The sequence below is a fragment of the Argiope bruennichi genome, chromosome 6 (genome assembly GCF_947563725.1).
Source record: "Argiope bruennichi chromosome 6, qqArgBrue1.1, whole genome shotgun sequence".
Classification (NCBI taxonomy): Eukaryota; Metazoa; Arthropoda; class Arachnida; order Araneae; family Araneidae; genus Argiope; species Argiope bruennichi.
This window is the reverse complement of record NC_079156.1, coordinates 116029816-116043475: the sequence shown is the minus strand read 5'-3', so window position 1 is coordinate 116043475 and position 13660 is coordinate 116029816. Positions and strand designations below refer to the sequence as shown.

General features: G+C 29.5%; 1 protein-coding gene and 1 long non-coding RNA gene across 4 annotated transcripts in view; one reads left to right on the top strand and one right to left on the bottom strand.

Annotated features, from left to right (window-relative positions):
* Positions 1-7355, bottom strand: part of LOC129972628 (uncharacterized) — a 98995-nt gene extending 91640 nt beyond the window's left edge. Inside the window, exon 1 of the long non-coding RNA XR_008784879.1 lies at positions 7019-7355. This is a non-coding gene — a long non-coding RNA (uncharacterized LOC129972628). The remainder of the gene's footprint in view (positions 1-7018) is intronic.
* Positions 1-13660, top strand: part of LOC129972627 (sodium-dependent dopamine transporter-like) — a 180741-nt gene that overhangs the window by 16159 nt on the left and 150922 nt on the right. The window contains exon 1 of one of the 3 annotated variants that reach the window (XM_056086835.1): positions 3729-3881. The exons of the other annotated variants lie outside the window; for them this stretch is intronic. The gene's annotated coding sequence lies outside the window, so the exon portion shown is untranslated. Of the gene's footprint in view, positions 1-3728; positions 3882-13660 lie in introns of those variants that run through there. 3 annotated transcript variants of the gene reach the window in all.

The window sequence follows — 13660 nt, the reverse complement described above, 5'->3', positions numbered from 1 at the left end:
AGTTCTTATCATGTATTAAGTCAAATTCATGTCATTCTATGCATTATTTATTAAGGATATATCATAAAAACACACTTTAAGAATAAATCAAGTATTGAGAAAGATTTTTTTTTTTTTTTTTTGCATGTGATCGGATGAGGAAAAAAAGGTTCCGCTGCATGGGGCTCTTCATCAATAAATTTAGAAAATGAAAAGAATATTAAAGATTAAACATATGATGCATGGTTTATGAAACAGAAATTTGTAATAAACGAGAATACTGTATGAATAATAGCTTGCGAAATGAATCCTTCTTTGTATTTAAAATCGCTAGAAGCCTAAATTAAGTCTTCTTCCCCGTTATCGCACTTTCCTAATCGCGTGGATTGTTGTGATGCATATTGCAAATGCGTATTTCATTAAATCAGATAAAAAGCAATGATTCACTGATAAAAAGCAGTCTATAATGTGCCCCTTCCGTTAGGTTTTGAGATCACGTGCACGACTGCAAAAATTAATTATGTCTATATGCTTGACTGTATACCTGTTTTATTTATAATTATGAGATATCTTATATCTCATAATATTGATAAATTGGTTTGATTATTACTTTTATAAATATATATATATATATCCATTTATAAAAGCAATAATCAAACCAATATGCTTGTTATCATTCATGCAAGAACGCAAAATTAGCGATTTCGTTTTCAATTTATAGCAAATAATGAAAAATTGTAGAAAAAAAGGAGAAATAAATTTAAAATTCGGACTCAATTTCGAATTTTTTTAATATTATTTTTATAATTCCTGCTTCTTTTTGATTTCGCTTATTGTTTGATACATAAAAATACTTTTAGAAAATTCAGAAACGAAGTTCAAAGTTTAATTTTAAATCATGTAAATTATATTATCTGCAGACAATTGACGTTTAAAAAAAATTATTTTGCCAAAAAATCATTGCCTAAATTGGTTCAGATCTTAAAATTAGAATGAAAATATACAATTGTTACGTAGCAGGAGTTTTTAAAATTTGTTCTTGTTGCTTTATCTTTGAGTACATGAAATATAGATTATAATTATTAACAAGAATTTGAAATTAAAACTCACTTTGAAAATGACAGATGTAAGGTTCGGAATGCTTATTAATGTATTTGTCATCTTTGGTAGGTCTTTCTTTGAATGTATTAATCTTTTGAATTTTTTTCAATAAAGATACATCTTGGATATATAAAAGTATATTCCAAAGGAATATACTTTTATAGCCGAGCTTGAATTGTAATGAAGAAATTGTTGATTTTGTCATTAATTAGAAATTACAATAATTTTTTTTAATCAGATTAATACTTGCTTCAAAACGGGAATATAACCAAACCAAACTCTTTATTTGACCTAAAATGTACTTAATCAAGCACGTTTATACCTTCTGTCAAGAAATTTCACTTTATCACAGCACTAAGTACAACATTGCTGTCATAAATACAAAAACTAACATTGGCAAACAATTAATTTGCAAAACAATAGATTTTTGCATAAAACGGCCAAAATAAGGTTCATATCCAATTTACAACAGACAAATTTGTTGATTAGTTAATAACAACTGTAAAATAAAAATTTAAAATGAACTTTTTATTTTAATTATCTGAAAATTCAAGATTTTGATCGAGTATCCAAGCTTTAGAAGCTTTAGATCGCTCCAAGCTTTTTCTAAGTTTTAGATCGATTTACCAAAAAAAAAAAAAAAAAACCTGTTTGGAATTGTAGTTGTTTCAGAAATTATTGAATCGTAAACGGAACGAGCTATAATATGACATTTATTGTGTGCTCTTTACATCGAAATTGTATATTTGTATTGAAGTTTGGATAAAATTCACTACTTAAATATTTGAGTCATTGTTTGTTATCCTGTTTGTAGCCACAATACGTCAAAGGTTCAAATGAATCTTTCTGTACCGAATAAAGCCTTCTATATATCCACTGTCGCGCAAAATAAAGTTGGATCTCACAATTTTTCAAGGTCACATCAGCTTTCATAATAATCTTTCTACTCATAATGGAGATGAGCATGCATGTTTTTGTCATTTTTGGCGCTCTACAGAGCTCATCATTTGATACAAAGCAATTAGATTTTGCTCAGATATATTTTGGCGAAATGGAATGTGATTTTTTGAAATTTTTAATTAGAAATTTAAATTTTGTTTTGGCTAGATTTTATGTTTTTCATCATTGGAGAGTTTTTAAAATTAAATAGATTTTTGTACAATAATATATATGGTAAAAACACCAAAATGTTTTTTGCAACATTTTGAAATATCAGAATTTTTTTCTTAGCGATTCCAATTTAATTATGGTATAAAGACTGCTTTATTGCCTGATCTTAGACATTTTTAAACGTATTTTTAATATAATTTTTATTAATTGTTTTCATTATTGCAATGAAACTCTATTACCATTGATGCGATTCGATTCCGTTAGGATAGTTATGTACGGAATAAATAAAACAAAAGTGAAATTATTAAAACAATACGGTTATTTATATGTTTGTCGCAATTTTATATTATATTATTTTGATGAGCAAATCTCGAACCTCAAGTTATGCACAAGGAATTTATTGACAACAAACAGGATCAATTTTCCCACTGAAACGGCTGGTCACTGAAATATCTATAAAATCTAAAGCTAGCATACAATAAATTTCTTTGTTTTTTTTTTAATTTCATTTTCTCCCATAGTATAAGACTTTCTTTCTGTCTCTCTAGCGTGAATTTAAAACCTTGTATCAACATAATAACATTTTAATCGAAAATGTTTCCGAATTTAGACATCAGTGTCGATCCTGGTCTTGTTTGGGCATTCAGAATCATCTAGATGACTATCAGCAACAGTACTACGAAATTTAGAGTGGAGTTCTAACGGTTCCAGCTGAAAAATCAACCCTATTTACCGATCAAGGCCCAACTTACCCAGTAGGAAGTACGTCCCACTATTGGAGCGAATGAAACTCTACCTCACATCACTGCTATAATCGCTAAGATAGCACGGACCTGTTTATTTATATTTAGCTCTTCGTAGTTATTCCTTCTATAGTTAGGAAATTTTTCTCTAAATTTATTTAAGAGAAAAGAAATGGATGAACAATTGGATTATTAAAAAAAGCTTGATTACATCTAATTAATATCAAATTAATTTTGCTGTTTTCATATAAATTAGTTTTACCCATAATGTAAAGGCATCTCTGTTATTACCTGCAATGTGAAATAAGATCTTTCTCTTCGTAAAGTGAGGAAATATCGATAAACATGAGAATGAATGTCTCTCTAAGTAATCAAACGTTAAATATTCTTTCTATTTGGATTGAAACTGTTTACACTGAAACCATTGTCTTCTGCGACTATTTCATAATATTCGCTAATAGCTCGCATTCACATTCCGAGGGATTTCGAAAACCTTATCATCAGAATGTAATAATTGTTCCTTTCATAGATTATGGGATTTCTAAACAATGTGAAGACAAAGTTTCAGACGTCGGTTGATCTAAATCACAATTCAGCGGTAAAATTTATTTCCCAAAAGATATAAATGTGTTTATCAGACAAGATATTTAGTAGTTTGTCGCTCATCTCGGCATAGTTCAATTTTAGGCTAACTTGTACTCGAATCTTAGTTTGCAGTTCATTTTGATGTAGTTCATTTCTGGTTTACATGTACTCAAATCTTATTTTGCAGTTCATTTTGATGTAATTCATTTCTGGTTTACATGTACTCAAATCTTATTTTACAGCTCATCTTGGTGCAGTTCGCTTTCAAATTACATTTTTCCCTGAATTTTAGTTCACATATACAATTATGACATAATTAAATAGAAATCTATAGATCAACTTCTATATAACTGGAATTTTTAGGTATGTAACTCTAATTTTTTCGAATACTTTGTAAAATTTTTCTGTTGCTGTGAAAATTAATTACGATACTAAAATGTTAATTAAATATTTTATTTTCAGTTGTTTGAAAAAAAATTATACGAATGTAATTATGATGATATTAAAGAAAAAAATTGCTCCAGTGATTAATATTTATAACTAAAGGAAATCTAATTACGGTTTCAGTTTTTTCTCATAGATAGACATTTCACATTTTCGTTTGGTTTGGATTTTTATGGTGCAATAATCAAGAAGTTGATTATGCTGCGGCAAAACTTTAAAAATATACTAATGCTAAAAAGGTTGAAGATATATTAATGTAAAAAGATGATACTAATGTGTTTTAATAGCTGATACAAAATTTACTCCAAGATGTTCTAAATTTTAAATGAGTTCATCCAAATTAATAGACTTTAAAAATGCAAAAAGTGATGACCGTAAAGCATTTTAAATTAAATTGATAATAAAATTGTAGAAGTTTGAAAAAAAATGCAATTGTTGAACACTTAAATTCGTGCATTATTATTTTATATGAAGGACATATATATATGTGATAATTGTACTGTGAACACAATGAAGGTTATTTTTCCATCAATAAATACAGAGTAAATCTGACTGGCACTATATGCAATCAAGTGAAAACTAGGTCTGCTTTTCTATTCCGTAGCAAAGATCAAAGTTTTGTAGCGTGGTTTGTTCAATTTTTCTTGATATTTTACGAAAGGCCATACATTTGAACGCTAGCATAACCTCCACGTTTCTCTAAATGGAGGAATTTGGAATATGAATATAAAATTATTTAATATTTACGTATCAAAATGGTTCTAAAAATTGCTATATCAATTATGCATTCAAGATATCGTATTATTCGCAAGAAGTATTCTAATTTTTCATACTACATAACATACTTTTCTACATACTTTCCTATATATTCTACATGCCTTTCATTGGATGAAATTCAATTCTACATACTGCCCTGAAAGGAATTCTACTCTATAATTAGCACCTTTTGAAAGTGTAGGAGTATTTTATAAATAAAAGAAAACTACACAAGATAATTTTTATTTGTTAAATATATTTTTTTATTTTAAAACTGATTGTATAAATTAATCATATGAGTAAATAATCTAATTTGTAGAGTGCAATATCAGAGGTCACCAACTGAATTAAAATTTGTAGATAGCATGTTAGAAGAAGAGGTTTACTTCTATCTGTACAAAAAGGAAAGTGGATTAGATTATAAGGCGAGTCATGATGACTATGTTCTTATTCCGGATAAACTCCAAAGTTTAATAAAATATATTTATTATATCATATATTTTGCTCTGTATGCCGAAACCGTAATTTGAAGAAATAAAATTTAAAACTGATAGATTACAGATATGACTAAAAAGATATCTAATGACTAATTCTAAAAAAATACTTCGAGATATATTGTTGTTAAATACCAATATATAAAAATCTTAAGCTGAGTGATAAACTGTCTGCAGTCAGAGCCGGCATTCTCCATAGAGGCGCCTGTGTGCAAAAAAATTATTTGGGGCCCTAAATTTTTTTGTAGAGCAAAAAGAAAAAAAAAATGCAAACACGAACATATATTACAAATGCATGTTGTTTCTACGAATGTTCATGTTTCGAATACGAGAATAAATTTTTTGTAGAGCAAAAAGAAAAAAAAAATGCAAACACGAACATATATTACAAATGCATGTTGTTTCTACGAATGTTCATGTTTCGAATACGAGAGGTTCGAATAAAAGACGATATGAATTTCACACATTCACATTTATTTTTCACACACACCACAGGACATCACAAGACAGATTCACAGAACTTACATCGTTCTCCTAATAAACATATTATAGGTTTGCCCTCTAGCGGCGAAATTTCGGAACACATCCCACCTGTACTCTGTTAAGAGTGCATTTTACAAACTATTATACGATTATCAAATACAAAAGAAGAAAAATAAAACGATATAAATTCCTTAATTCTTGTAAATTAGAAGAAATTTTTAAAGGTGTCATATTTAACAGTTTAGACATATGGGCATTAATTAACACATCTCGCTGACCAAATGTATCTTGAATTAACTTAAGTGCTGACTTATAGTTATTTCCTGTTATCGCAAAACCTTTAATGCAAGCAAGAGCATCACCACGAAGACAACTAAATAAATAAGAAAGTTTTTCAACATCTAAGAGAGAGGAATTTTTGTCAATTGAATTTTCGAATTGGTTCCAAAAATTTAAATACTCTGATGGATCGCCATAATAGGTTTGAATTTTTAATTTAGGTAATTTTGCATTTATATTTGATCCGCATCGATTTGCTGGGGTTTCACGCAAATTACTAGTTTCATGTTCATTTACACAATGCGAATGCAAGGATTTTATTTTATTGTTTAATTTTACAGAAGTAGAAACTATTTCTTCATTATATTCATCAATTTTCTGAATTTCCGACTCAATATCATCAATATCTAAAAGATTTTCTATTTTACTATCGATAGATTTCATTTGTTCGTCTTTGGTTTGTATTTATACCAAAAGACCTTCGAGCTCATCCATTTCAACTCCCGGTTCGTCTAAACGAGTTTTTATTTTTGAAATTAACTTTGTAACTTGTCCTCTGTGCGAGGAACGTTGTTTTTTTCAACTTATCTAACCTATTTTTTTCGTTCTTTTCAGCCATAACTAATTCTTTTTTCTTTTACAGACATTAACTAACACAAACAGATGACTTCCTTTCCAAACTCAAGCTATTTTAAGACATATGTGGTTCAGAAATACAAATACACCCAACAAGTAACAAACAACTGAAAATGAAACTTAATTCAAACACACTCAAAATGACTCCCTTTACAAATCAAACAATTCTAAAACATAGGTGGTTCAGAAATGCTAACACAACACAACTAGTAACAATCAACGAAAACGAAACTCAACACTCTCAAAACGAAAGCATGTATATACAACTTTACCATTTCAACTATTTCCTACGAATAAACCTTAATTCTAAACATCAATACAATCTTGGAACAACTAATTTCTAAACCAGGACTATTTTACTTCAATAACTTTCAGCAGAAAAGAAATAGCAAAATTTCAACTACATACCCCACCAGCTGACATTTGTTGCTCCGCAAACGAAGTTACTTCAAAATAATCAGGATATCCAATAAATTTCTTGAGTCATATTCCAAATGAAATGTTCGGATAAACCACTTCAATTATATTCTGAAGCATTAAAACAAAATTAACTGTGAAGTGGCAAAACGAATATACTTTCGTTTCGAGTCAGTCCAAACGTATTTTACTTAACCAAATAAATCCACAATCCCGGCCGATGCACCATTTTTGTTTCTACGAATGTTCATTTTTCGAATACGAGAGGTTCGAATAATAGACGATACGAATTTTCACATTCGCATACATTTATTTTTCACACACATCACAAGACAGATTCACAGAACACCAACTTACGTCGTTCTTCTAATAAACATATTATAGGTGTGCCCTCTAGCGGCGAAAATTCGGAACACATGTTTATTTAATGCGTGATTTTGTATTGTCAGTACATTAATTACTTCAGAAAAATAAAGTATTTTGAATTTTTTTTATGTTAAGGAACCAAGTGCATTTAAGCGTTCCACACACATGCTTGAATGAATATAATTATCAATTTTAATTTGCTGAAAGAATGATCAGTACTTACTATAGGGACTGAAAATGTAAAGAAAAGTTTAAACGCAGTTAATACATTTAGAAATAGTTCATTATAACTATCATGTAGCATGCATTGCAATATGACTTTGCGTTATTTACACTCTTTTCATTTAAAATGAAATCCTGTAGCAAACCAATTTCCTGGATAAGATTTTTCATCTACATCTTTGCTATAAAACTTCACAAAGTTTTTAGAAAAACATAAGTTTGAAAAAGTTTTTAAAGATTTTATATCGGTGATTTATTTTAAATCAGAAATAATATGATATACTTTTAAACATTTCTTCTATCTGTACAATAACAATATCAATTACAGCGTTAAAAATGACTTCTAAATTCCTATACCCGGTTTTCTATAATTTCATCTTCTGCTGTTATGTAATATAATTTTTTTTGTTCGAATTAACTTTTCAGGAAAAAGTTCTGAACCATTCTAGTATATTATTACTAGTAGTTTTGCTAAATAATTACTAGTATTTTTGCTTCAGCTAAAAATGTATTACAATTTATTATTAATTTTTGGACTTCGGTTTAATTTTATAATTAAATTAAAAACCGAGTCAAGAACAATTGTTTTTGCTTGAAATAGTTTATTGATAGTGTTAATTTTGAAAAATATTGCAAATCTTATTATTAAACATAAAATAAACAGCATTTTTTGTATTGAATCCAATATATTTTTAGCTTCGTATACCACAGTATTATTCGATTCGTACATCAAAAAATTTTTCTAGGATATTATAAGTTTGTTCAAACTGTGTATACATGCTTTAACCGATTCTAATTTGTCTTCCAACAAGTGCCGCATAATGGTTTCGGAGTAATGTTTAAAATTTTTTGTAGAATGCCCATCTTTTTTCAAATCCAGAAAATAAACAGCATAAATGTTCATACTTCCAAAAAAAATTATAATATATATTGCTGGAAGCAATATCAGATATTCCTAAATTAAAAGAGTATTAAAGAGATGATTAAACCCTCATACAATTTATTGCACGAGGATTTAGAGCAATTAATCTAGATTGTATCCTTTATGTTGCACTCTTTCATAGATTTACCGTTGTCGTTGTCAGGCTTCTAAAATTTATAATATATAAATCAAGCTCACTTAATCTTTTCAATAGTTTTTGCAAGTCCTTTTCTATAACATCAGTTACTTCAACAAACCCCATAAATGACTCGTTTTCTCTGCAAACCTAATAATGTTTGCAGTTTGTTCCTTTTGGGAAATATCAGGAGTGCGATCCATTTGGATGCTATAGTATGTGGCTGCTTTTATGTCGTCTTTAATTTTGTTATGGATGTCTATACCTAAAGGCGACAGAAGACGTAGAAACAAACTAGTATGTATACTTTCAGTATGTGTGACCGCTATAATCGTTCAGAATATTATTTTAGTTCTTGATTCTGTTGGGGGCCCCTGTGCATAGCATCCGCCGCATTCCCCTTCCCCAGATGGCCGGCCCTGTCTGCAGTTTTTTATGTTAACTCTTTCTTACAAAATATTTTTTCTACATTAATAGAGTTCTAACATATTGCATTTGAAGATTGACAAAAACTTCACATAAAATAACTAACACTTAAATAAAGAATGTTGAAAATATTTTAGACATTCATTCTAAGTTTTTTTCGTATAAAATTTGTTGTATGAAAGAAAAAATTTTCATCAGTCATCAATCCTTCTCTGCCATTATTTTTGACTAATATTATCATTAATAAAGCCAGAACTCTAAAACATTTTATAACCTCTCTCATCATATTTTTATTACAAGATAATCTCTTTTTAAAGTAGATTTTGTAAGTAAAATAAATTCAAATGACTTAACTTTTTTTTAATTTTTCATATATGAAAGATATAAAAAGAAATTACTATAATTGATTGATTCATTCTCATACTCCAGACTCTTCAGAATCCAAAAATCGCCTTTTTACTTTTTCATATGCGAAGTATACAGACTAGAACTTTCGCCTTTCCCTGATTTCGAAAAACACAATTTTAGAATTATGTCTATCTGTGAACCTGAACGACTCAAAACCACTTAGAGCTATATCGATAGAATTTCGTCATCAAGTTGTTAGATTTCTATTAAATTTGGTGATTCTTAGATTTGGTGGCTTGAACCAGGTCCATTGAGAAACGTATCTGTTCTATTGTCCGGGTGCCAGTGAATTAGTTAATTTTAAAATATGGAGAATTAGTTAGATTTGGTGCCCAGATCTAGAAACTAAACTATAGATCTATGTAAAATTTTGAACAAAATCCCATAAGGAGATGACCGTCTGTCGGTCTGTATTATCATACGCATGTAGACACGATAAGTAGTGTATTTGTTATATTGGCTACATTTTTGCTATATTTTGGCTATAATTGTATTTGTTATATTGGCTACAATTTTGGCTTCAATCAATCGAAAAAAAAAGTATCCAAAATTCGTATTTGACTTTCATGTTTTTATGTATTAACCATGTTGGCAATTAATCGCCAAAAAAATCACAGATTTGGTGAAAATGCTAGATTCGCACCAATGATTTACCTTTCCTAACAATTATTCGTCAATGATATATCAATACAAGAAATTCATGAATTAATGCAAGTGGGGAGAGGAGGGAAGGGGGATTACCACCTTGACTAGAGAATAAGCGAGAAAGTTTTTTTTGAGGTCATACCCGCTGGCTGCTATAATGTCTATAGTTTATTTATGTGTGTGTTACTTCTCATGGTTGTTATACAAACTAACGAAAAATAAGAAAATTGGCATGCGTATTTCATGCCCAAATTATTGGACTGTGTCGAAATTCGATCTAAATTATTTCAAGTACATTACGATTATTTTATGTATGTATAAGTATAATCACAGTGCAATGTGCTATCATAACTCTTTTGTTGTTTTAACTACTATCAATTATAGACATTCAATCAATTATAAAAAGCTTTCAAATGAAGTAAACTTTCATATTATCTTATTTTTTAAAGCAAATAATAATAATACTTTTTAAAAATTAAGAATTCTGTTTCTATATGATCCCTTTTTCATATATTAAAGTTTATTTAGTAAAAATGTTCACGTATTTTGATGAATATAACACAAAGAAATTTGGCTGCTTTAAGGTAAAAATTGGCAGAGATATCTGAGCTGTGGTAGCTGATTTGTAATTGTAAATGCATGTCTGCGGTATTATTCTAATTTTCATAATGCCGATTTGCATGTGCGTTATAGCCCCACTTTCCATTTGTATTCCGCTGCCATTTTTCTAAAGCATTTTTTGCTTTCGTTTGTGTTTTCAGGCTGTCGATTAACTACTTAATTTGACGCATTCATTATACGTAATGCAGGCGAACATCTGCAGTGCTCTGTTTTCACAAGCTGAGTCAGTTCAAATTTTAAGATGAAATATGTCTGTGGATTTTTGTCCAGCAAATGTCAAAATTTTTTGTGTTGTATTAGTTAGGATAAGTGTAAAGTGTTATTATATATAAATATAGAGAACTTAATATAAAGTTAGATTTCGTATTTAAAAAAAATGTTCTTTTTTTCGTTTCAAAAATACTTTAATATGAATACTTACCTGATTTGAAAGTTTATTTATAATTGGAAATACAAGTCTACGACTGAGTGTTGCGAAAATAAAGGTCTAATGAAGATTAACTTGTTTTACTTTGTATCCACAAGAATGTAAATGAAAGTTTATCGTTTTCGTTATGGAAATTATTCCAATTTATCGTTGTTTTTATGGAAACAATCAATAGCAATATCCATTTACTCTTATTGGGGGGGGGTCATCAGACATGGAAATGAGAAGCTCCGGTATATCTCCGGTTGATTCTCGCTTCCAGAGTTAGCATATTAAAATGGTAGGGTCGAATGTCCATTTTATGATAGAACTTACCTTCAGTGGAGGGAATTATACAGTAATTAGTGATGACTATTAGAGTTGAACCTTCATTCCTACCTCCGTGCTATCGTGAAAGTAGTTATTCAATATACACCACCAAGTAGAAAGTAGTTATTCAATATAACTGGCAGTGGAGAAACTTTTTCGTTGCTATCCTTTATATATCTACAATATTTGTTGTTGTTTCTGATAGCACTTGTCATAGACAAGCCAGCTGACTAAGTTAGCGAATTTAAGCCGAAAATTTTGCATCTCTTGTTTTACAATAGCGCCATCTAGGACCAAGAATGCGATTTGACTACTCAAGCGTCACAACCCTTTTCACGAGCCGAACTTCGTTCATGCATTTCATTCATTCAACCTCAGATCGTAATTTAGAACTGAAGCTAAGAACGATCACATTTGATCCAATACCGGCAGGGGTATTACTCTCGACATGGAGGACTTTGTGACCACGACAGATTTATAAATGTGCCAGCCACCACCAGACACGGAGAGTCTTCGGCTATCGGGTTCGAACTCACATCCCAAGGGATATGAATCCAACGCCCTACCAACCAGGCTACCTCGGCCAGGCTACCAATATTGAAAAGTAACTATTTAACACATTCTCTTCCATAATTAATGGCTGTGATTCGGATTGCCATCTAATAAGATGCTACATCATTGCTCTCTCTTAGTTGCTGTAGAAAAGAGAGTATTTGATTAGATTGTAGGTGTGAATCAAAGACGATTCACACGGTGAATAACGTGTTAAAACAAGGGAGGGTCTGCTAAACAACAGTTATGTACCACTTGCACCAAATTCTGCATTGAATGGGAAGTTTTTCTGTCACCCGAATATAGGTGACCAGGCAGTCAACGTGTTTCTGAACCGTGCATACATTTTTAATATGACCATTTTTTCCTAACGGTATTTCCAAGACACAAGAAATGTAGTTCTGATAGTTAAATGAAATCTGAAGCAGTGCTTAAAATTTTAATAATTTATTGATTTATTTTAATTAATTAAAAAAAAAACTTTTTTGTCTCCTCTGGAGTTATTCTGTATCAAAATATATCGAATGATAAAAAAAGAAAATAGAAATTTGCTCTTAAATTAATTCTGAATACAAAGATAAATTTGATGTTACCCAAATGGGATAAATTCAAATATACGCAATTTATGAATATAGGCTCTTTTGTTTTTGAGATTTTGTTGCTATTTGTATTAGTTTTCAGAATATTTACCACTTCCATTCAAATGCAGTTTGTGATATAATTGTGAATGCCATGAACGGTTTAGATCTAAATTACTTTACATTAACGTAATATCAATAGAAATGATACAGCTTAAGTGCGAAAATCTGATTAAGTTATGATTACATATTTAAACTGCATATTACCTAGATCATCTGCACATTATATGCTATGTAATAGTTGAAAATATAAGATATTTTCCCAAAAAATATTTATATATTCACATACTCACAAATACATATAAACAGACATTACAATTTGACTTATTATATTGGTAATTTCATCTACAGATTTATAACAGTGATAAGATCTTATTTCGTATTTCATTTATTTTGATCTTTAGATATTTGAGACACAAACTTCTATTTTTTGTGTAAAGATCATGCCGAATTCCTGTCGTTTTTCGAGCCTCTGTCTTCACAGACAGACAGACATGATACCAAGCATTTCTGTTCCGATTCAGGAAAATCTAAATTACAGAGATTCGTCGAAATCTTGAACCTGTAATTTTTATATGTTTGCATTGCTTATTCCCTTTATATACATTCATTCATATACGAAAAAGTAATATCATGTAATTAACAGGAATCGCATGAATTAGCATTTTACCCCTTAAGCTTTGTTCCGCCTACTTAAAAAAGTCATTATTTCATTCTTTTTCAACGGTTGATATCTCTCCTTTGTTATTTATCTTTTCTTTATAACTTCTCTCCTTTTGTAAGTGGATAAAAAAAGCTGTCACAAGTGGATAAAAAAGTTGTTCCATCTTTTCTTTAATTGATTTAAAATGTGGTTTATAAACAATAATAATATTATTTTACTACAGCAAAATATATTTAACATGGAAAAAGTTTAGCCCTGATATACATACTAATTAAAAGCAAATAATTAAATGTTTTT